The sequence below is a fragment of the Prionailurus viverrinus genome, chromosome C2 (assembly GCF_022837055.1).
Source record: "Prionailurus viverrinus isolate Anna chromosome C2, UM_Priviv_1.0, whole genome shotgun sequence".
Lineage (NCBI taxonomy): Eukaryota > Metazoa > Chordata > Mammalia > Carnivora > Felidae > Prionailurus > Prionailurus viverrinus.
In genome coordinates this window covers 44,454,968-44,478,026 of record NC_062569.1, presented here as the reverse complement: position 1 = coordinate 44,478,026, position 23,059 = coordinate 44,454,968, and the positions used below count along the sequence as shown (strand labels likewise).

At 38.8% G+C, this 23,059-nt stretch overlaps 1 protein-coding gene across 2 annotated transcripts in view; it reads right to left on the bottom strand.

Annotated features, from left to right (window-relative positions):
- Positions 1-9,259, bottom strand: part of RNF13 (ring finger protein 13) — a 168,448-nt gene extending 159,189 nt beyond the window's left edge. Inside the window, exon 1 of one of the 2 annotated variants that reach the window (XM_047874479.1) lies at positions 9,112-9,259. The gene's annotated coding sequence lies outside the window, so the exon portion shown is untranslated. Of the gene's footprint in view, positions 1-8,485; positions 8,641-9,111 lie in introns of those variants that run through there. The other variant, XM_047874478.1, reaches the window with a different exon arrangement.
- Positions 9,260-23,059: the final 13,800 nt, after the last annotated feature.

Below are 23,059 nucleotides of genomic sequence, written 5' to 3'. Positions count from 1 at the left end.
TGTGTCTGTTTCTCTCCCTGAGAAGTAAATGATTTAAAAAAAAAATTTTTTTTTAAAGTGTGGTATATACATACAACAATTACTTAGCTGTAAAAAGGAAAGAAGTAGCGACACCCACACCAGTGTTGCTGTAACAAGGCAGAACCTTGAAAACAGTATGCTAAGTGAAAGGCCCAGACACAAAGGTCACACGTTACATGATTCCATTTCTAGGAGACTTCCATAATAAATAGGAGATATCTATTAAACCTAGCGAAACAGAAAGCATATTTGTGGCTGCCAGGGGTTTGGGGCAGCAGTAAATGGGGAGTAACTGCTTAATGGGTATAGGGTTTCATTTTGGAGTGATAAAAATGTTATGGAACTAGACAGAAGTGGTAGTTGCACAACAATGTAACTGTATGAAATGCCACTCAATCGTGCACTTTAAAATGGTTAGTTTTAGGTTATATGAATTCCACCTCAAAAAAATTTTAATTAATGTTTATAATAAATGTTGGACAAATGTGTAAATTACAAGCACAGTTCTTTTTTGAAAGTTGAACATGTAAATTCAAGCACAGTAACTAGGCAGATAAAGTACTCTTCAACATTCAATGAGGTATTTTACATCTAAGCAAAGAGTTCAATTCCCACTCTCTCTCTCATGACTTGATTTAGAAATATTCATCCAGCTTGTGGTATTTCTCCCTAGAAATTCATTTCCTCTATAAAAGTTTAACTGAATATCTCAATTATTAGAAACTGAGCCTGAACTAGAGCCATATTCATTCAAACTTCAACAAGTTTCTAGCCCTTTAGAGCGGATTCTAAATCAAATTCTTATAACTGACCAGTTCTCTTACTTCAATAAGTAGACTACCCCAAAATTTCAGTTGTCTCTTCAACTTATATTAATGTGGTTATGAACATTTAAATGTCTTAATGTTCAAATATTTCATAGTTCTGATATCCTAAAACCACAAAATTAACATTTGTCCTCAGAGTTAAGACTGATTTCCTCAAGCAGGGCTATATCATTGAAATAACATATCTTTCTTGTGTACAATTCTCTTAAGAGGAATGTAAAGGTAGATATACAAATGCCTAATCATATTACTTCCTGCATAAAATTTGTTAACAGGTTAAACAACTTTCAGAATAAAGTTCAAAACTAAACTGTAGCTTAGCAGAGAAAGTTTTCCATAACGTCTCCAGCTTTGTCCCTTGCCGTTCACTCTTCCTCAGTCTTTCTTCTCTAACCAGATGAACTTTCTCTTCTCACAGCCTCTCATTATGTAATGTGCCTTCTCTATGCCACCACAATGTAGCAAAACTAAATTGTTCATGACTCCCATTATTCTTTAAACTCCTTGAAGTTAGAGATTATAGCCTTTTCTCATTTGTGTACTCAGCACCTGGCACAAAATCAAAGGCTGTTAGAAGATTGAAGTATAGGGGCGCCTGGGTGGCGCAGTCGGTTAAGCGTCCGACTTCAGCCAGGTCACGATCTCGTGGTCCGTGAGTTCGAGCCCCGCGTCAGGCTCTGGGCTGATGGCTCAGAGCCTGGAGCCTGCTTCCGATTCTGTGTCTCCCTCTCTCTCTGCCCCTCCCCCGTTCATGCTGTCTCTCTCTGTCTTAAAAATAAATAAACGTTGAAAAAAAAAAAATTTTAAAAAAAGAAAATTGAAGTACGGAAATACGGATAACTATTAAGATCCATTATTAGAGTCTAAAATACTATGGTTTGTGACCATTCCAGAGGAGTTGGGGAGTGTAGTTCTAAAATACTATGGCTTCTGGGGCATCTGAGTGGCTCAGTTAGTTAAGCGTCTGACTTCGGCTCAGGTCATGATCTCAAGGTTTGTGAGTTTAGCCCCACGTCGCACTCTGTGCTGATAGCTCAGAGCCTGGAGTCTGCTTCAGATTCTGGGTCTCCCTCTCTCTCTGCCCCTCCCCCACTCATGCTCTGTCTCTCTCTCTCTCTCTCTCTCTCAAAAATAAATAAACATTAAAAAAAAATTTTTAATACTATGGCTTCTTTTTCCTACATAATGGCAAAAAGGGAAACTATACATTAGGTTTTGTTTGGCTTCATTTTTTTAAATTATAATGCAGCCTTATTAGTAACTAACATCAAATAGATAACATTAATTTTGTAGACATGTTTTTTAAATATCTACCTCATGAATTCAGAGTATAAATTTAGTCTGACTACCATCCAATGGAAGCTCTTTTATCTGCATTAGTAAAATGAAACATTACTACAATCGACATTTTTTAAGTCTTAAAAGTAGAAATTCTTTGACTAAAAAAGTTCCAACATCATTTTATAAATGAGGAAATGAACTGAGAGGTGCAGTTATATAGTCACTCAACTAATTAGTGGGCAAGTTGGGTCCACCCAGATTCCCTTAATGTTGATGCTTTCAGCTCCAATATAACTTTATTTCCATTTCAACCTCATAGACAAGTAGGCAATGCAATTTACAACATCCTTCATTTTTTCCCAATCATCAATCTAATGAGTACTTGGATCCTTAATACTTAACTACATTTAACTGATTCCTTTATCTTTAAGATTTGTTCCCTTTAACATAATTCCTTCTCCCTATCGTGGATGTTTAATGAATACCTACATTTGCTGAGTATAAATACATCAAAGTCATCCCACTGGGAAGACGAGGAAATCGGTAGACACACATGAGTAAGAATAACATAGCCCCTTATTTCAAACTGCTCTACAATATTAGTTACAATCTGGTATCGTACTCTTATTATCTTTTTAAAATTATGACCTTATACATACATAGTATAAGAAAGATCTAATTGGGGTGCCTGGGTGGCTCAGTTGGTGAAGCGTCCGACTTTGGCTCAGGTCATTATGTCACAGTTTGTGAGTTCGAGCCCCAAGTCGGGGTCTGTGCTGACAGCTCAGAGCTGGAGCCTGCTTTGGATTCTGTGTTTCCCTCTCTCTCTCTGCTCTTCCCCTGCTGATGCTCTGTCTCTCTCCTTCAAAAATAAACATTAAAAAAAAAGATCTAATTACTTTTCATTAGTAAAATATACATTATTTCTCCCTCTAGAAGATAAGGCCCATGAGAGCCAAAGATTTGTCTCTTTGGCTCACTGATACACTCTGAGTGCCTAGAACAGGGCCTTCCATCAAAAGTACTTAAATATTTGTTGAGTGCATGAATGCTATAAGTATTAGGATCCAAATAGTAGGATGGAAATACTATTTCCAGTAATGATGTGACAAAACATGTAAACCTTTCCTTACCCTAATGTGTGTGCCTAACCTCCAATTTTTTATTTGATTGGTCAATTACTCAGACCTTATATTAAACAGAACTAAAATTAGTTCACAGATGGATAAACTATACTGTTTAACATCATGCCCTACCCAACTGCATCAAACCCTAGTAAATCTGCCAAGAAACCTATAAGCCCTTCTACTACTTAGACCTGAGCCCTTTTTCAAGTATAAAAGGTCTCCAGATGTTTTCCTTCTTTCCTGTAGCAGCTCAGAATTGGGATTATCGTTCTCATCATTTTACAGAATGAAAAACTGAAGCCAGAGAATGGTTAGCAGAAAGTTAGATTCGTTCACAGAATCTCTATTCTTCCTACCACATCATGCAGCCTTCTCCTGCTTTCCTTTGAGACTCTTCTCTCACATTCCTGGCTATAAATACAATCTCTCTGGGTCCCCTCTTCTTTGCTGTCCCCATAATAAGCACACAGGCTCTCTGATTGTAAAGGTTTTGCTATTAATAATTCAGGGTAACAAAGACAGGGCAAAAATAACAAATCTGGAGATGTTACAACAATTCAATGCTCAACATGTGTGTGTATAAATGCCTGGTACTATATAAAAATCATAGCATCTTTCCAAGTTCTTACTGTGAGAATCCCAAGCCTCCAAATTTACTGGTTCTCTTCTGAAATAATAAATATGAGCACCGCTAGGTTTCCAAAATTTTCCCTCTCTACTACTTTCCCCCAGGACACAAAATATATTACAGGGAGAAACAGTGGGTACACCTCTATCAAGTGAGAAATCTGCATTTCTAAGGACCTTCAGGAGTCACATTACTCCTATAAAATTCTGACCCACAGGAGGATGACTGCCTTAGACCATCTCCTCACAGTGTGAAAAATTGGCATTTTCTCTTTTTATGGAATACACAGAGCTCCCAGCTCCCACTGTACATTTCCAAACATTTGAACAACTCCTCAGTATCAAAATTAAAATCCCTATCATAAGTTCTCCTCCTAGGGGCACCTGTGTGGCTCAGTTACGCATCTGACTCTTGATTTCCACTCAGTTCATGATCTACAGTTTATGAGATTAAGCCCTGCATCAGTAGGGCTCACAATGACAGTGTGCAGCTTGCTTGGGATTCTCTCTCCACCCTTCCCCTGAATGCACGCATGCTCTCTCTCTCAATTAATTGATTAATTAATTAATTCTCCTCCAACATTTGCTTCTACCAGGACTTGTTCTTCATCATAATATCTTTTTTTTTTTTTTTTTTAATAACATCACTATCTTAGGCCCATACTCAGGTCAGTTCCCAATGTTGATGTCAACATTTCTCAAATCTATACCCTTCATTATAATCCCACCATCACCTTTTCTTGTCTCAACTACTCTAATTAAACTCCAGGTATTCCTACCTCCAGGCTTAAGCTCCTTCACTGTATTTCTGCTCCATTTTCATATCCATAAAGAGGGCTTCTTCTCAACTAAGAATAGTGTACAAAATCTTTATCTGGCATTTAAAGATCTCCATACTTTGCATCGATCTACCTTTACCAGCCTGTACCTTAAACATACAACCTCAGCAAATGTTCTCTGCTTTCCTACCTCTATTTATTTGCTTGGGTAGCATCCTTATGAAGAACTCTTTTCTCTCCCATCCTCCTCCAACTGCTAATAACCTTTCAAATGATCACATCCTCAACATAAAAGGAAAAAGGCTGAGGCACGTATCATTCATTAAACACATTCTGTTCAGTGTTTTACAAATGATCTTAATCCCCACAAAAACATAATGGCTTAAGAGTATATTTTTGAGGAAGGAATTGAGGAAATGGAGGGCCAAAGGAGCTTACCCAATCTAAACAAGCGAGAATCCAAAATAACCTCATAGTATTTTGTATTTTTCAATAAAACATGGCACAAGATGGACAAGCTTGATAGTCAGGATGCCTAGGTTCAAATTCCAGTTGCTCCACTAGCAATCTGTATGAACTCAGCAAGTTATATACTTGTAAGGTCTTTATTTCCCCATCTATAAAAAGGGAATAATTGTACTACTTACCACATCAGTAACAGAATTACATGACATAATGTAAAGTGCTTAGAATTGTATTTGGCCCATAGTAAAAAAATCAATGTTAACTGATATTAGTGTTGTTATTTTATCTATAGGCTATAATATGTGAACTGACAATACCAATTATATGTTCTTATTGTTCCCAAATCAACTTTTGGGCAAAAACTGTATAAAGCTTGGGCGCCTGGGTGGCTCAGTCGGTTAAGGGTCCGACTTCAACTCAGGTCATGATATCGCAGTTTGTGAGTTTGAGCCCTGCGTCAGGCTCTGTGCTGACAGCTCAGAGCCCGGAGCCTGTTTCAGATTCTGAGTCCCTCCATCTCTTGGTCCCTCCCCTGCTCATGCTCTGTGTCTCTCAATAGTAAATAAATGTTAAAAAAAAAAAATTTTTTTTAAAGCTGTATACAAGCTTAACAATATATTTTTTTTATTTTTTTTTAATGTTTATTTATTTTTGAGAGAGAGACAGAGAATGAGTGGGGAAGGAGGAAAGACAGAGGGAGACACAGAATCTGAAGCAAGCTCCAGGCTCTGGGCTGTCAGCACAGAGCCCGATGCGAGGCTCGAACTCACGAACAGTGAGATCATGACCTGAGCTGAAGTCAGACTATTACCGACTGAGCCACCCACGTGCCCCAACAATATATTTTATTATTGCTCAATAAATATTTGCATAACACAGGAATTTTTAAACAATGATTAAACTGCCATGCTTTATTAAAAGAGATTCATTTGTCTATTAGTTCTGTTTCCTCTTTTGGAGAAACTAACAATACTTCCTAACTTTCTTCTCTTTTTTAGGCCACATGAAACTACCATATGCAATGCCACATGGTAGTAATATGTCAAATGGCACAAAACCATTATTGAGACTCAAACTTGTCTTCTGCTATATGTTACTAACTCCCAGGTTTTAAAATGTCCAAAATGACACTTTTTATTTACACACCAATCATTTCTAGGTCATAGTAACATGAAGCAAGTATACCATGATATCTCTCCAGGCCATTTCATTTTATACATCTTTATGGCAAGAACTGTAAGGCATAAAATATTTTAATTCAAAGATATACACTTATCATACCCTTAGTCCTACCTTAACTTTGCTAAAATGAGTGCCTGAAAAGCTTCTGATAAGTGTGTTACCCTGGAATGCAGAAAAATATCAAGGAAGGGTGTTGAATGCTATTAACAGTGTAAGCCCCTCCAAAATGCTTGAGAGAAAGAACTTTGAACAAGGATAGATGAGAACTTATTCCAAACCCTTCAATATTAAACCTCACAAACCAAGATTATGTCCATACAATTTACTATTACATATGGTGATACCACGCTGGCTGGCTTCAGATAAAGACAAAGTTAAAAATACACATATTAATAAAACACTTGTCATTCCTGACTTGGAAATAACTGAGCTCCTACCCAATCGTTTCAAAGACGAAACAAGCAAACAAAAACAGACCCCCAAAAACTTTGAAGGTTAACTATGTAACAGACATTTTATTTCAACAAATTCCTACAATTCTTCCCTTACTCACAGGTAAAGTCACAGAATCAGCAAGGAGCAGAGCTGAAAGCTGGACCCAACCATATTTGGGATCCAGTGTTTTCCATAATCCACAATGACATGGTATACATTTGCATCGCTCTCTTCATATACACATATTTTATTAAAAAACTGAAAGAAAAGCTTCAAAAGAATAGTCTTACTCCATAGAATGTCCTCTGATATTTTTTCTCTTTCTAATGTTAATGTCAATGTGCTAAATTGATTCCAAAACCCATTAATAAGTCTCCATGGGCCCCAAACTACAACACTGCACTACAATAAAAAAAAAAAATTTTTTTTTAATGTTTACTGGGGGGGGGGGGGGGGGTGCGGTGAATAGGGGAGAGGCATAATGAGAGGGAGACAGAGAATCCGAAGCAGGAGGCTCTGGGATGTCAGCGCAAAAGCCCTATGTGGGGCACGGAACCTACCAACCATGAGATCATGACCTGGGAAGAAGTCAGATGCTCAAGGACTGAGTCACCCAGGCGCCCCTGCACTACACTTTTTACCTCCCGTTTAAAATTCCTTTTAACTGCTACAACAAGTCTAGTTGTGTTTCTCTGAAATGGAACTAATCTTCCCAACCCATTAAAAGCTGTCCTTAAAAAGCTAAAACCCTTGAAAGCCCTTTAAATCTTGAATTGATCTATTTCTCTACTACAACCCTTTGGAGGCACACCCATCTTAGTTATTTATATTGTATCGAAAACTGCAGATGTTCTCCTTGGAGAACAACAGATCATTGTTGAAAGGAATGCGTTAGTTTTCACGGTTCCTGCTGCATCACTGAGGAACATTTCACACTCAGGGCAAGTTTGGGGCAACAGAAACGAACCTGAGCAGCTGCCCACGGTGCTGAAACGGAGGATGAAACAATAGTTTTGGAAATTTACTCCTGCCAGATTAGGACAAAATAAAGGAATTCACCAAAAACTAGCAGAGAACACTCAGTGGCTGCCACTTAAGTTGCTTGAATGCTTCTGGGATAGCTTGGCTTTTGTGTCTGCCCACTCCCTCACTGGGACAGAGTTCTTACATCAGTGCAGGTCAACTCCGTAAGTACCCTGGTAGAGCTGCTGGATTTTAAGAGGACTGGGACATGGAATCTGTCCCTAGTAGAGTCGCCTCCCACCTTCAATCTGAGCTTCCAGTCGGGGGTGGAGGAAGGTTACAAAGAAGGGAGGTGACTGCCCTCCTTTTTTCAAAGGCTACATAGTCCCCGCAACTGTAGTCAAGCGATATCGCCCGGGGACTTTGCGGCAGGTGACTGACCAAGAGAAGCCTTCCAAACATCTTCCCAGGCTCCTGCCACCGCAGGATGGGAATGTGAGAAGCCAAACAGATAATACAACAACTTTACACACAAATTCAAAGGGTGGGGGTGGGGGAGAGCGGGAATCTGCCGTCAGAGGGCAGAGGGTTTTTGTTTTTGTTTTTGTTTTACCTTTTGCAAAAAGCCTATTTCCTCCGCACCCAGCCTGGGGAGGAGCAGCAAAGACCTCAGCAGCCGGGCCGCCACGGAGGGCCGGTGAGGGGGTGTGTTCCCCCCGCCAGGCCCCAAAGGAATCAATCCCCTGCCCGGCCGACGAGAGGCCAGAGAGGCTCTTACCTGGAAGCCTGGCCCCGCAATACAAATAGGCTCGCCCACCGCGTCGCTGCGGGAGAAGTCCCTACCCTGACTTCATGACTGAATATCCGCACCGACCCCCACAGCCGGAATCGAAGTGGGGACGACAACACCAAGGCTAGACGGAAGTCCCGCCTCGCGGGCCTCATTGGCCGGCACGCGAAGACGAAGAAAAACCATTGGGCCACAGAGCTGTTTGCTAAGGCCCTTCCCACTCTCACACAGCGTCTCGCTGCTTGCTCCAGCTGGCAGAGAGAAAAGCCCAGTTCGTGGAGTGGCGTCTTGGCCGCGTGATCGGTCTTCCCGGGAAAGGAAGCCGGGGGGGGGGGGGGGGGGGGGGTGCTTCTGCAGCGCAGCTGAAGGATCCGCTTTTTGGCAGGGGAAGGGGCAGGCTGGCGGAGGGGATTGGCTGTGAAAGCCTACCACCCACTGTTCGTCCCCAGGCGTGGAGGCTGTGGGGTCAGCAGGGGACCATACGGAGCGGCCAGGGCCAGCCGGCTTGGTCCGCTCTGGCTTTGGGACGAAGCAGCCCGAGACCCAGCTGGCGGGCTGCCCCTGGGCGGGGCTGGCTCTGGCACTGTTAAGTCTCTTCCCTGCACCACACTCACCCGACTGGCTGAAGGGGCGAGGACGAAACCTCATCCCCACTGCATGGAGTCCAGGCTGAGATCCGATGGATGGGATCAAGTCCCACCAACGCCTTAGATAAGAGTCCGGGTCGCGTTGTTAGAGATGCGAGCAGACTGAAGGCTGAAAGCGAGTACCCGGACGCCTGGCTCGGAGCCGTGCTGACGTCAGCACTCCGGGCCTGACACGCGCCATCCCCGGGACTCAGCAAAAGTCAAACCGTGTGATTAAGCCCTAGGTCAGCCTTTTAAAACCCGAGCCTCCTTTTGGCGAGCCAAAAACAAAACAAAACAAAAAAACTCTTCCTACCGCCCTTCTGATTAACCTTCGGACCCGAGTATTCCAATCTTAAACCAAGCTACTTTGAAATTTAAATTACCTGGATTGGAACATCCTCACTGATTAACCAGTTACCAACTAGCTACTTTAAAGAGGCACTGTGCTTACGGCAAAGAATGCCAGGAAACCTAAATTTTGGTCCTGCTTCTGCTTCAAAATAATGTCCCTTTAAAAATCCATTACAGGCTTCTCATTCTTCAACCTCATCTTTTCAACAAAGGAGGGACTAAAGGGGGTTATCACCAAAAGAACCACCTGTAGAACACCACTGATGTAACTTGTAACCTTGATTGCCCTCGGGATACCTGCGTGGCTGGGACAAAAGAATGGGAGGAAAACTTTCCCTACTGTGTATGCCTTTTGAATTTTGAACCTTGTGAATATTATGTACTCAAAATTTAAACACAAAAAATTTTAAAAATAGAATTCAACAACGGCCATCAAAGGTACTTTGCTCTCTTATGTATTATGGGTACATATTCTATACATTCTTTGATTTTCATTAGTTAGGAAGACATTCAATACTTAATACACAGATCTACCTCTAAGAAAGTCATAAATAAAGGGGCACGTGGGTGGCTCAGTTGGTTGAATGTCTGACTTTGGCTCAGGTCATGATCTCACTGGTTTGTGGGTTCAGACCACCGGCTGTCAGCACAGAGCCTGGAGCCTGCTTCTGATTCTGTATCTCTCTCTCTGCCCCTCCCCTTCCTGTGCTCTGTCCCTCAGGAATGAATAAACATTAAAAAATATATATTTTATTTTAAAGAAAGTCATAAATAAAAATCGGAATTGGGAAGGAAAGGGGGGGGGAACAAACAGAAAATCAGAATTGGAAATATTACATAAAGGCTAGTGTAATAAATGCAAACATAGCCACAATATCTATAAGCATTTTATTAAATTATCTCAAATTGGTTTTATGTTAAATCAGATTTCTTGAACGACATCAAAAAAAGCAAAAAATAATATTGTCCACATTTTACATGTTAAAAAAAAGAGCTTTATTTCTTAAATAAAAGCACCTTTAGTATAGATCATTTTAATCTGACTTTATTCTCCTCTTCAGATCACAACAGGTATAGTTCTTCTAGTTATGAACAAGGTAATGTGCGAGCTGTACTGCATTTATGCAGAATTATGCAGTTATTGTCTGCAGAAGCAATTATTCTCCCCATTGTGCTGACTGAAGATAAATTGGAAGAAAATAGATTGGGAAAACGTACCAATTTGTTTAAAAGTAGGTTAGACGGCAAGATGGATAGATATCTTAGTTACATAGTTTTCAAGAACATGAAGTGTTAATAGGGCACATGATACTAATAGTTACTAATTATCTTTGTATATTAAAAAACAAATAAAGGAAAATTAGCTTTTAGGACTTCGTATCTCACAGTTTGTTTGGGTTTTTTTACATCCTCCTAAAAGTAGAAACAGATAGCATGTGAAATTGTAGTATTTCCTACCTCCAAATATTATAAGACTGCAACAACAACTAAAAAGACAAGATACCCAAATGCCTAATTGTCTAAAATGGCTTAGAAGTAGTTCTCTCTAGTGCAAAGAATGCAGGCAGTGTCTTTAAGCGCTGATATCAACTAGAAACGTTAAGATGATTCTCAACCTTATTATATTTAGAGTCAGAAAACAAATGGTAATTTTACAATCAGAATAAAACCTATTTTCATTTTGAAAAGAAAATAAAATTATTACTGTGATAAGGAATGGAATCCATAAAAAATCCATAGGAGTTCATATATGTAGGAGTAGGCACATTTGAAAAAGTACAAAACATAACTAAAACTGTTCTAGGGAGTTTTGGGCCAACATTTAGAAAAGACTCCCAATTCTTTTTTTTTTTAAGATTCCCAAATCTTTACCAGATTCCAAACTAATGAATAAGTTCACCTTGTAAGATATATAGTGAAAAGTTCAGAACACGAAAAGACAAGTATCAGTCAGAAAGGTTTTTCAACAATGCTTATTTTATTTATTTTCAAGGGAATTGAAAAAGGTCAGACCAAAAAAAAAAAAAAAAGTCTGTTTCAAGTTAAATGCCTTATTGGTGTGTCTGGGTGGCTCAGTAGGTTGGGTGTCCGACTTCAGCTCAGGTCATGATCTCACGGTTCGTGAGTTCGAGCCTCGCGTTGGGCTCTGTGCTGACAGCTCAGAGCCTGGAGCCTGCTTCGGATTCTGTGTCTCCCTCTCTCTCTCTCTCTGCCCTTCTCCCACTCATGCTTTGTCTCTCTCAAAAATAAATAAACATCAAGTTAAATGCCTTATAAATGATCTGGTGGCTGTTTCCCTTGGGGTGAGTTGCCTGCCTCTCTCCCTCCCTCTCTCTCTCTCTCTCTCTCTCTTTACCTAAGATGAATGACATACAATTTCAACTTTTCCTTTCTTATTTGGGACACTGAGAAGCAGTCTTCCTCTATTTGCTAACAAAGTTATTACAAAATAAGCAAGCAAAAATTTGTGTGACATAAAGTTAATAAAGATGGAAGAACTCAGGAGTGTGCTTTGAGACAGTCATTTTGGGAAACAATTTGGCATTATCTGGAAAGGCTGAAAAAGAACATTTTCTAAGACACAGCAATTCCAACCCAGGGACTATACCCTAAAGAAACACACACACACACACACACACACACACACACACACACAAGAAACAAAATAAATTCACATGCAGGTACGTTGTAGTGAAATTTAAAGAAGATAAAAGAAAAACAGCAGTTCTGAAATAACAACAAAACAACAACAACAACAAAGGATGGCAGCTGACTTTCTCAATAGCAACAACAACAACAACAAAAACCCTGAAGTCAATGAAATAATATCTTCAAATACTTAAATAAAATAATTACAATCGTCAACCTAGAATTGTATGCTGATTGCATCATTTAAATGTGAGGGCAAAGTAAAGGCATTTTCAGAGGAAAAACAGCATTTACTTCTAAGAGACTTTTATTGATAGAACTTCTAAAGGATGTCTTCAAGAAGTCAAAAACTGAACCGAAAAGAAAAGGGTAAGATACAAGAACATATGGAAAGCCAAGAAATTGAGTATAATTTTCAAACCAGTAGGTGTCAAAAGGGAATAAAGCATACGTAATTACTCCACTGGCAGGAAAGATGAGGTGGGAAAGGAGCATATTGTAGGTATTATAAATGGACAATACAACACAAGGCACAAGAAATACATTAATCACCCTCTAAAAGAGGTAAATGGGGAGGCAGGGGAGGCAGCACCTGGGTGATTCAGTTGGCTAAGTGTCTGACTCTTGTTTTCTGCTCAGGTCACAGTCTCGAGATCCGTGGGTTCAAGCCCCTTATCGGGCTCCGCTCTGATGGAATTCCCTGCTTGGGAATTCTCTCTCTTTCCCTCTCTCTTTGCCCTTCCCTCTATCGCTCTCTCTGTCTCTCAACATAAATAATAAACTTCAAGAAAAAAATTTTTAAAGAGGTAAATGGGGCAAACTTCTCAGTTAAAAGACAGATTGTCAGCTATATTCTTTTTTAACAAGATATAGTAACTAAAACTTAAAGGACACCAAAGGGTTGATAATAAAAGGAAGGGGAAGATATGCAAAGCCATTAACAAGCAAAAGAAAGTTAATATAGCTGTATTACTGTCAAGAGGCTAAAAAACAGGCCTAAAGTCAAATGCATTATTATCAGGATAAATAGAACTATTTAATAATAAGGACAAAAAGAAAAATTTGCAAAGAAGTTATTACCATTATGAACCAATATGCATCTAGAAACTTCTCAAAATGTTCAAAGCAAGAGGGGCGCCTGGGTGGCGCAGTCGGTTAAGCGTCTGACTTCAGCCAGGTCACGATCTCGCGGTCCGTGAGTTCGAGCCCCGCGTCAGGCTCTGGGCTGATGGCTCAGAGCCTGGAGCCTGTTTCCGATTCTGTGTCTCCCTCTCTCTCTGCCCCTCCCCCGTTCATGCTCTGTCTCTCTCTGTCCCAAAAATAAATAAACGTTGAAAAAAAAAATTAAAAAAAAAAATGTTCAAAGCAAGAATTGACAAACTTAGAAGGACAGGTTAGCAAATCCATAATCAGAATAGAATTTTATACAGCATTTTAAGTAAATGATGAATATTTAGACAACATGTGAAACATACAGAGAGCCCTACAAATATTCTTTTCAAGCACACATGGGATCTTTTCCCAAATAGCAGCATACTTATTGTAATGCAAATATCAACAAATATCAAAGAATCAGTGGCCTATAACCCATGTTTTATGACTAGAATATAATATTAGGTTCCAACTATAGACAGAGTTGGTAATTTTTCAAACTTTAAGAGAATACTATAAAGAACTTTAGAATAATAAATATGAAAAAATAATGGACAATTTCTAGAAAAAAGCTTTAACTTCTGAAACACATGAGATGTAGAAAACCAAAGAAGACTAAGAAAATTGAAACTGTTAAAAAAAATCTACAGCCCTCTCCCATAAAAATCAACTCCAGAAAGTTTTAAAGATGAGTTTACCATACCTTCAAAAAATAGGTAATAAAATTTTCACGCAGTTTCATGGAATCAAAAGGGAAAGCTATTCAATTAATTCCATGAGGATAATATAACCTTGATATCAAAACTGAACAAAGACAGTACAAGAAAAATAATAGGCCAATCTCACTTTGAATTCATACGAAAAAATCCCAAATAAAACAGTGATAAACTAAAACTAGCAAAGCTTTAAAACAAACAAAAAACGATGACAAAATAGTATTTATTCCTGAAGATAACATTATAAAATTTACTAACAAGATTCACCACATTAATATATTAAAAGTAAAAAGCTATAAGATTACCTTGATATATGCAGAAAAAACATTTGAGAATTAAAGGAGGGACCCATACTGTAAAGACTGTCAAAGAAACCTCTCTGAAAAGACAACATGAAATGAGATTTAAAGAATGAGGATTCCTACATTGAAAACCACAGGAGCCAACTCTGGTCAATTTAAGTTTAAAAAGGCAATTTATTTAAAGGCTATGGGGATACTCACAGGATTAAAAGGATGCCTGGGGGCGCCTGGGTGGCTCAGTCGGTTAAGCGTCCGACTTCGGCTCAGGTCGCGATCTCGCGGTCCGTGAGTTCGAGCCCCGCGTCGGGCTCTGTGCTGACCGCTCAGAGCCTGGAGCCTGTTTCCGATTCTGTGTCTCCCTCTCTCTCTGACCCTCCCCCGTTCATGCTCTGTCTCTCTCTGTCTCAAAAATAAATAAACTTAAGAAAAAAAATTAAAAAAAAAAAAGGATGCCTGAAGTACACTCTCGTAAAGATCGATAACCAGTAGCTCTAATTGTCCCATAGAATTAACATTCTCATCCTGGCTCTGCTTTCAGTTCAAATCCCAGGAAAGGAGCTTTCCACTGGCTTACCTTGTGACACAGATTCATCCCTGATCAGGGTGCCTTAATTAACTGTCCCATCAGATCATACACCAAAAGAGAAAAGTAAGTAATTGCGGTGATATTATCAAAAGAAAATAGAATAAAGGCAGAGTAAGAGCACTCAGAAAGAATTGAACAGCATGTTCAAAGGTCCTAAGGCTAGAACAAGTGGAGCACATTTGTGGCTAAGGAAGCCAGTGGGGCTGGGATGTAGTGAGGGAGGGGAAGAGTGGTAGACTAGGTTGCAGTTGGGCATTACTATTCAAGGTATGGCCCTTGACTGGCCGAACCAGACCTATCTGGGAGTTTGTTGGAAATTCATATTCTCAGGCCCAGACTGAGAATCAGGCCAAGAATTCTCCAAGTGATTCTTAAATTTGAAAGTCACTGATACAAAGGTTTGTAGACCACAGTAAAAGTTCCAATTCCATCCTAAAGTTAACTAGGAATTTCAAGCAGAGAACCACCCCTGCAATTACATAAGAAATAGATTCAAGAAAGACATGAGTGAAAACAAGGAAACCAGTTAGGAGATTGTTGCAATAATCCAAGAAGAAAATAATGGCCAGAATCAAAGTGATAGCAGAAGAGACAAAAAGAAATGGTCGGAATGAAGATATATTTTGGAGTTCAAATTATGAAGATTCACTGATGGATGTGACAGATGAAGGTTTTTAGTTTGAGCAACTGGGTGGATGGCGGTACCATTTATGACCTAGAGAAACCTGGGTTGATGAAGGAAAACAAAATTTGGGGAGCAAAAAGCACAAGCTCTCTTTTGTACATGTTAAGATTATGATATCCAAGTGGAGATGTCCAGTAGCATCTGAATAAAAGTAAGAGTGGTACAACAGGAGGTATAAATTTAGAAAACACAGTTGTAAAAGTAGCATTAAATACACGAGAATGTTTGAGATCATTTATAGTGAGCAGCCTCCTCTGCAGCATTTTAATAAAACTACTAAACTAAATAAAACACATTTAGAGCTAACCTGTAGCATAAGTCAAGCAGTTGGTCACCTACATATCATGTTTTGAGTAATGCTTGGTTTCGGCCCCCAATCCTTCCCACATGGCAACCTTACAATGGTATCTTAAATTCCTAAATTAATTATTTTCTTTGGAATCAAAAAGATTTAACTGTCAGCCAATGATACCTCACATTTGATAAGTCCTCTCCCTCAATACTTTCTTGCAGATTGCAAAATCAAATACATTTTTCAGGAAGAGAAGGAAAGTCCACAGAATGGGAAGCACTGAGCAGAAAAGATGAGGATACAGGAGATCTGAGATGGCACTGTCCCAATATGCAGGGCTTTGATGCAAATGTAAGTGTTCTTCACAATTTAGCCACTACAGGGGACAAGACAACAGCATGTGCTAGCAGAAGGGAAGGGACAAGGACGATGTGTTTGATTTTACTAAAAAGGGCAGTGGTTAAAGTTAGAATTTAACTTAAAAGTTCTGTATTGATATAAAACATTCCAACAAACAAATGATACGTAATTAGCCTACTGTTTGTTCTGTTTCAGTTATGTTGACAATAAACTGTGTTTTAGAACTGCTATTTCTCCCAGTACTGCTTATTTTCCTCATAATAGTTTTCTTTTCTGTTCATTGATTATTTCCTGTATCAAGCATGAATTTATGCTGGCTATTAAGTCCACAATTTTACTTCCTTGAAAGAGACTTTGCATCTGGTGACTAGCCCCATAGTCTGGAAATTCTCCTGGATTCTATCCTGATTGTAGTTAAATCTTATCAATCTTGGCAATTTCATGAAATGCATCTGCTCCTAGCATGTTCATTTCCCAAACTAAAGAGTGGGAGAACTGCTTACTTACTCTTGCCATGTGTTCAAATGATCCAATTAAAGCACTAGGTATGTTAGATAGTCATAATAACCAGACACAGTAAAATCTTGGATTGCGAGTAACTTGTTCTGTGAGTGTTCTGCAAGACAAACAAACATTTCTAATAAATTTTAACTTTAGATAAACAAGCGATGTCTTTCAATACACGTAGTACGTGATGCTGAACGTCACCGGGTCACAAATGAGCCAATGGTTCTTCTCTCTCTCTCATTGTGGGATTGTGGGTGGTCATCGCCCATACTCAGATGCTCAGTCTCAGGCCACAGTGTTTGGCAGATATCAGTGATTTTTCAGAACATTGGAAGGTGCCCACAACTGGCACTAGTGTATTTTTTGTCACTTCAAAGCACATACGGACAGTTCTTTGCTTTTCCATAGAAGAGTAAGCTTAGTAAGCTTTGCTTCATTCTAGGTCAGGCTGCCTGAGGATAGACCATTTCCTCTGCTGCCTTATTGCCAGTTACATTAAATACAATATATGATAAGAGTTTATTAATACTGCGTATACAATGGCCCCCATGCAGAAAAAGATTCCATTGAGCTAATAGAGAGCAGTGATTCCATTAGTGATAGTGAAAGTCATCCTAGAGTGCCTGGTAGCTCAGTCGGTTAAGCTTCTGACTTTGGCTCAGGTTTGACCTCATAGTTCATGGGTTCGAGCCCTGTGTCAGGCTCTGTGCTGAGAGCTCAGAGCCTGGAGCCTGCCAGATTCTGTGTCTCCCTCTCTCTCTGCCCCTCTCCTGCTCATGCTCTATCTCTCAAAAATAAATAAATGTTAAAAAAATTTTAATAAATAAAAAGAAAGTCGTCTTACACAGTAACCCTCCTCTCTCTTGCCTCCCTCGCTCCAGACACTTTTCAAAGGTAAGTGTAGGTTAATTTGTTTATTTTTCTTTATATTTTGTACGTTCTTCATTTTTTTGTATTATAGCATTATAATCATTTTTATATGAATATTTTTAGGTTGTGGAATGAATCATCTGAGTTTCCATTATTTCTTATGGGGAAATTTGCTTTGATATACAAGTGCTTTGGATTAAAGCATGTTTCCAGAACGAATTATGTTCGCAAACCAAGGTTTTACTGTAATGTAAAAAAGATATATATCATATGAGAATTGCTAGAATTGATTTCCATTTTTAGCCTTTCCTTCTTTTACTTAGTCTTCCTTCTCTGTTACTTTGTAATGATTTTATTGATTATTCATTGGTCTCTTCATGTTCAGGACCAAGTAAAATGTCTAATTAGGCAACTTTAGTCTCAAGACTTTCAAATCATTCCTTTCAATATTGCTATTTCCCATGTCTAGCTCTTGATTCCCAGGTGATTCGTACTCTCAAAATATTCCCAGACTTTTCCTTGTTCCCCTGCACCCCTAAATAATAATAATAACAATGGTAGCAGCAACACTGTACTAAGTTTTTTATACAGTATTTGATTAATCCTCATGACAACCGTAGATTCTACTAATGTGTTTATTTTTACAGATCAGGAAACTGTGGTTCAAAGAAATTAAATAACTCATCCAAACTCAGGCAGCTAGTGAGAAATGGAATAGACCTCTCAGGCTCTGGAACTGGGATTTGAATGAAGTCCATCCATAACAGAGCCTGAGTTCTGAACTGAAATGATGAACCAGAAGTAGCCAGCATAACATGAGAAAGAGGACTCTAGGTTGGACGCAGATAACTCTCCTGGGGGATCTTGGGCAAGTAATGCAGTCTCTTGTTCCTCGACTTTATCATATTCTATCTCTGCATAAAGTACTCCTTATCTGAGCCTGTCCTTCACTCTCCAACACCTGAAATTTACCTGTCTTTGATCTCCAAAGCTGTTTCCAGCTGTCGTTGAGAAAATGTTTAAATAAATGATACAAGAGTATTAGCTTTCTTAAAGGTATATATTTTATGTTAGCTTCCAAAACTAGCATACCTTAAGTGAAACTGAAATTTTAGATACTATAATGAATGAGAGGAAAAACTTGGCAGGAGAAATCTTCCTAGTATTCCTCCACTATGATGTCACGTAAGCCAGTGCTTCTCAACGCCAGTGCTTATGTATTATTATACATAAGAACACCTGGGAGTTTGTGGAACTGCAGATTCTGATTCAGTAGGTCTGTGGTGGGGCCCAAGATTCTAAAGTTCCAGCAAGTAGCCAGGCAATGCTGGAAATCCCCAGACCAAACTTCTAAAGCATCTGTTCCTTTTACAGGTTGAGTCCATTCTCTTTAATCTATCGTTTCTTTTCATGTTTTTCTTTGCTAAATAGCAAATTCAAGAAACTGTAAAGTCTGATTTTTAGTTCCCTCTTTGGTTGACCCAGGAGGGTATCCCTTACTTTCTTGCAAACTCTGCTGTGCACTTACAAAGATGCACTATATTTAACTCAATGCATCTAGGTGTTTTAGGATTGCTTAAACCTGCATGATTGCTTTTTCAGTTAAAATTAAAATAATAATATATTACTTTTTAAAAAAAAAACCTGGGGCACCCAGGTGGATCAGTCAGTTGAGTGTCAGACTCTTAATCTCAGCTCAGGTCTTGATCTTAAATAAAAACAGAAACAAACTGAGTAAAACTATACCTTAAATGAATCAGGAATAATATGAGGATAGGAAGAATACTGAGAATTAAGAATTCTACTTCCTTTTTTCAAACTTGATTTTATTCTCAAAAAACTGGTCTATTGAAGCACAAGGTCCAACCTAGAACTACAACAAATCCTTTCTTTTTTTTTTTAATGTTTATTTATTTTTGAGACAGAGAGAGACAGAGCATGAACGGGGGAAGGGCAGAGAGAGAGGGAGACGGGCTCCAGGCTCTGAGCCATCAGCCCAGAGCCCGACGCGGGGCTCGAACTCACGGACCACGAGATCATGACCTGAGCTGAAGTCTGACGCTTAACCAACTAAGCCACCCAGGCGCCCCAAATCCTTTCTATGAAAAGCTTTTCCGATTATAAAGAACTACTTAGAAGAGGGAGTCAACACAGTAAATCATCACGCCTAATTCAAAGTACAGACTACTAGTTCTTAAACTTTTGGTAGGTTGACAAGGGTGAAGCAAGCTTTGTGGTCAAAATAAGCTTCCATATTTTCACTTGCAAAAAAAATAAATATTTTCTAATAAATATAATTTCTAAAATTTCATGAATTTTAGGGGCGCCTGGGTGGCTCATGGTTAAACGTCTGATTTCGGCTCAGGTCATGATCTCAAGATTGGTGGGTTTGAACCCCACGTTGGGCTCTGTGCTGACAGCTCGGAGCCTGGAACCTGCTTCAGATTCTGTGTCTCCCTCTCTCTCTGCCCCTCCCCTGCTCATGCTCTGTCTCTCTCTGTCTCTCAATAATAAATAAACGTTAAAAAAAAAAAAAGAGGCTCATCAGGTGATTCAATTGCATATTTATGCTTTCTTAGATGAAAACAACAGAACTTAGTGACAAAAATTTAAAGTTACAAAATAAAAGCATAATTATATATTAAAAATAGATGCTGCAATGAGACACCACTCCGCACCAGTCAGAATGGCTAGCATCAAAAAGACAAGCAATCACAAGTGTTGGCAAGGACGTGGAGAAAAGCGAACCCTTAGGCGCTGTTGGTTATTACTAAATTGGTGCAGCCACTGTGGAAAACACTATGGAGGGGCCTCAAAAAAATAAAAACAGAATTATCATATGATCCAGCGATTCCACTACTGGGTATTTACCCAAAGAAAATGAAATCACTAATTCAAAAAGATATACGCATTTACTGCAGCATTATTTACAATAACCAAGTATGGAAACAGTCCAAGTGTCCGTTGACAGATGAATGGATAAAGAAGATGTGGTATACGTATATGGTGTGGTGTGTGGGTATGCGTGGGTGTGTGGGGGTGTGTATGTGTGTGTGGGGGTATGCATGGCTATACACACATACACACCCATGCATACCCACACACACATGCACACACACACACACACACACACACACATACATACAATGAAATATTACTCAGCCATAGAAAAGAATGAAATCTTGACATTTGTGACAACATGGAAAGAACTAGAGGGTATTATAATAAGTCAAATCAGACAAAGAAAAACAAATACCATGTGATTTCATTTATATATGGAATCCAAAAAACAAAACAAAACAAAACAAATGAACAAACAAATAAACCAAACAGACTCAAATACAGAGAACAAACTGATGGTTGCCAGAAGGTGGGTGGGGGATGGGCAAAATAGGTAAAAGGGGATTAAGTGGTACAAACTTCCAATGACCAAATAAGTAAGCCCCAGAGATGAAAATTGTAGCATAAGAAATATACTCAATAATATTGTAATAACATTGTAGGGTAACAGATGGTGTCTACACATTGCAGTGAGCGCTGAGTAATGTATAGAATTGTCAAATCACTATGTCGTACACCTGAAACCAATATAATATTGTATGTCAACTAACCTTCAATAGAAAGAAAAAAGATGCCATCAGTTCTCCCAACACATCAACATTCAGCATTTTTCATGCCAAATCATATATTCCCAAGGTAATTACTATTTTAAAGGACCACCAATCATTCAGTATTTCTTTATAATATCATTTACCACATGACATAAAGTTCTATTTCTTGTTGTTTTGTATATATCATATAACATGTATGACATGTATCAATATATCATAAATCAGAAAATATTTTAAAATCAATTTAAACATGTAATTATTTCAGGTGCACCTGGGAGGCTCAGTCAGTTAAGTGTCTGACTCTTGGTTTTGGCTCAGGTCATGATTTCACGGTTTGTGGGCTAGCAGCATGGAGCCTGCTTGGGATTCTATCTCTCCCTCTCTCTGCCCCTTCCCCATGCTCTCTCTCTCTCTCACTAAACAAACAAACAAACAAACAAACAAACAAACATTAAACATATAATTATTTCCAGAGTTTTTAAAAGGAAACTGAAGTAAGGGGTTAAACTGTAATAGGGAGAATGCCCTGACTCTAAGTGCAGAAATAAGAATCAAGTAATGATTCTTGACAGATTTCCATCCTTGATAGATATTCTTCATAGATATCCATCTATGAAATATATGAGAGATCAGAGAACTAAAATATTAGTCACTGATTATGACACAGTTGTTTCTTTTTTTTTTTTAGCTCAGTACAGATCTTGTAACATTACTTTTTTTCTTACTCTTTCTCCCTAGGTATGTGTCATTTTCCTATTTGCTTGTGTCTCCTGTATTTAACCTAATTCTTTCCTACCATTATTCCCACTAAGTACTTGCTTTCCTATTTCCCTAGATTTGTCTTACTTTTTCCATGCTTATCACTATTATCTGACCATTCTCTTTAAACAAAGCTTACTTATTGCTTATTATTTACTGTCTTTGTCCCTCCCCACAATTCCTTACCTACCCTTTAAACTTTCCTCCATTCCTAACACACATACTCATTCACATTAAACTAGAAACTCTGGTGGTGCCTGAGTGGCTCAGTTGGTTAAGCGTCTGGCTCTGATTTAGGCTCAGGTCATGATCTCACAGTTTGTGGGTTCGAGCCCTGTATCGGGCTCTGCACTGATAGTGTAGAGCCTGCTTAGGGTCCTCTTCCTTTCTCTCTGCTCCTTCCCCTACCCTCAAAATAAATAAATAACCTAAAAACAACAACAACAACAACAGAAAACACACTGTCTTATTCACTGCAACGATCCCTCACAGAATAATGCCAGATACATATCAAAGGCTCAGTGTACATGCACTGAATGACTAAAATGAATGAACAGTATATCTTCATGTCAAACCAAATGTCTCTTCACTTCTATACCATCTTTTTTGTTTGTATATTTCTGATCATACTTCATCCTTTAATACAGTTCCTAGTCCAGGTGTGTTGGACAACCACCATTTTCCGTACTCATGGAAAATCCCTTAAGGTCACATTCATCACCAAATCTTTCAAGGACCTAGCATATTCTATTGCATTAGAAAGCACCCAGTAGGCTAACTAAATTAATTAAAAACTCCTCGGAAAAAAAAAAAAAACAACTCAAAAGAACGCCTCTAGATGCTAAAGCAAGCTATTCCTAGATTGCAAGTAAGAAAATTTTCATCATTTCAAGCTGTCCCTAGATTGCTAAGAGAGTTTTAAGTCTACTTATCATTTAATTATTACAAGGTAACTTTTAATGATATCAATCTACAATAACTAGCTTGTTTATTCACACTGCAAGGCACTGGCCACTGGACATACAAAGGTGATTAAGACATTGCCCCTCCATGGAGGAGCTCACAGTCTAATGGACAGGCTGACACTGACATA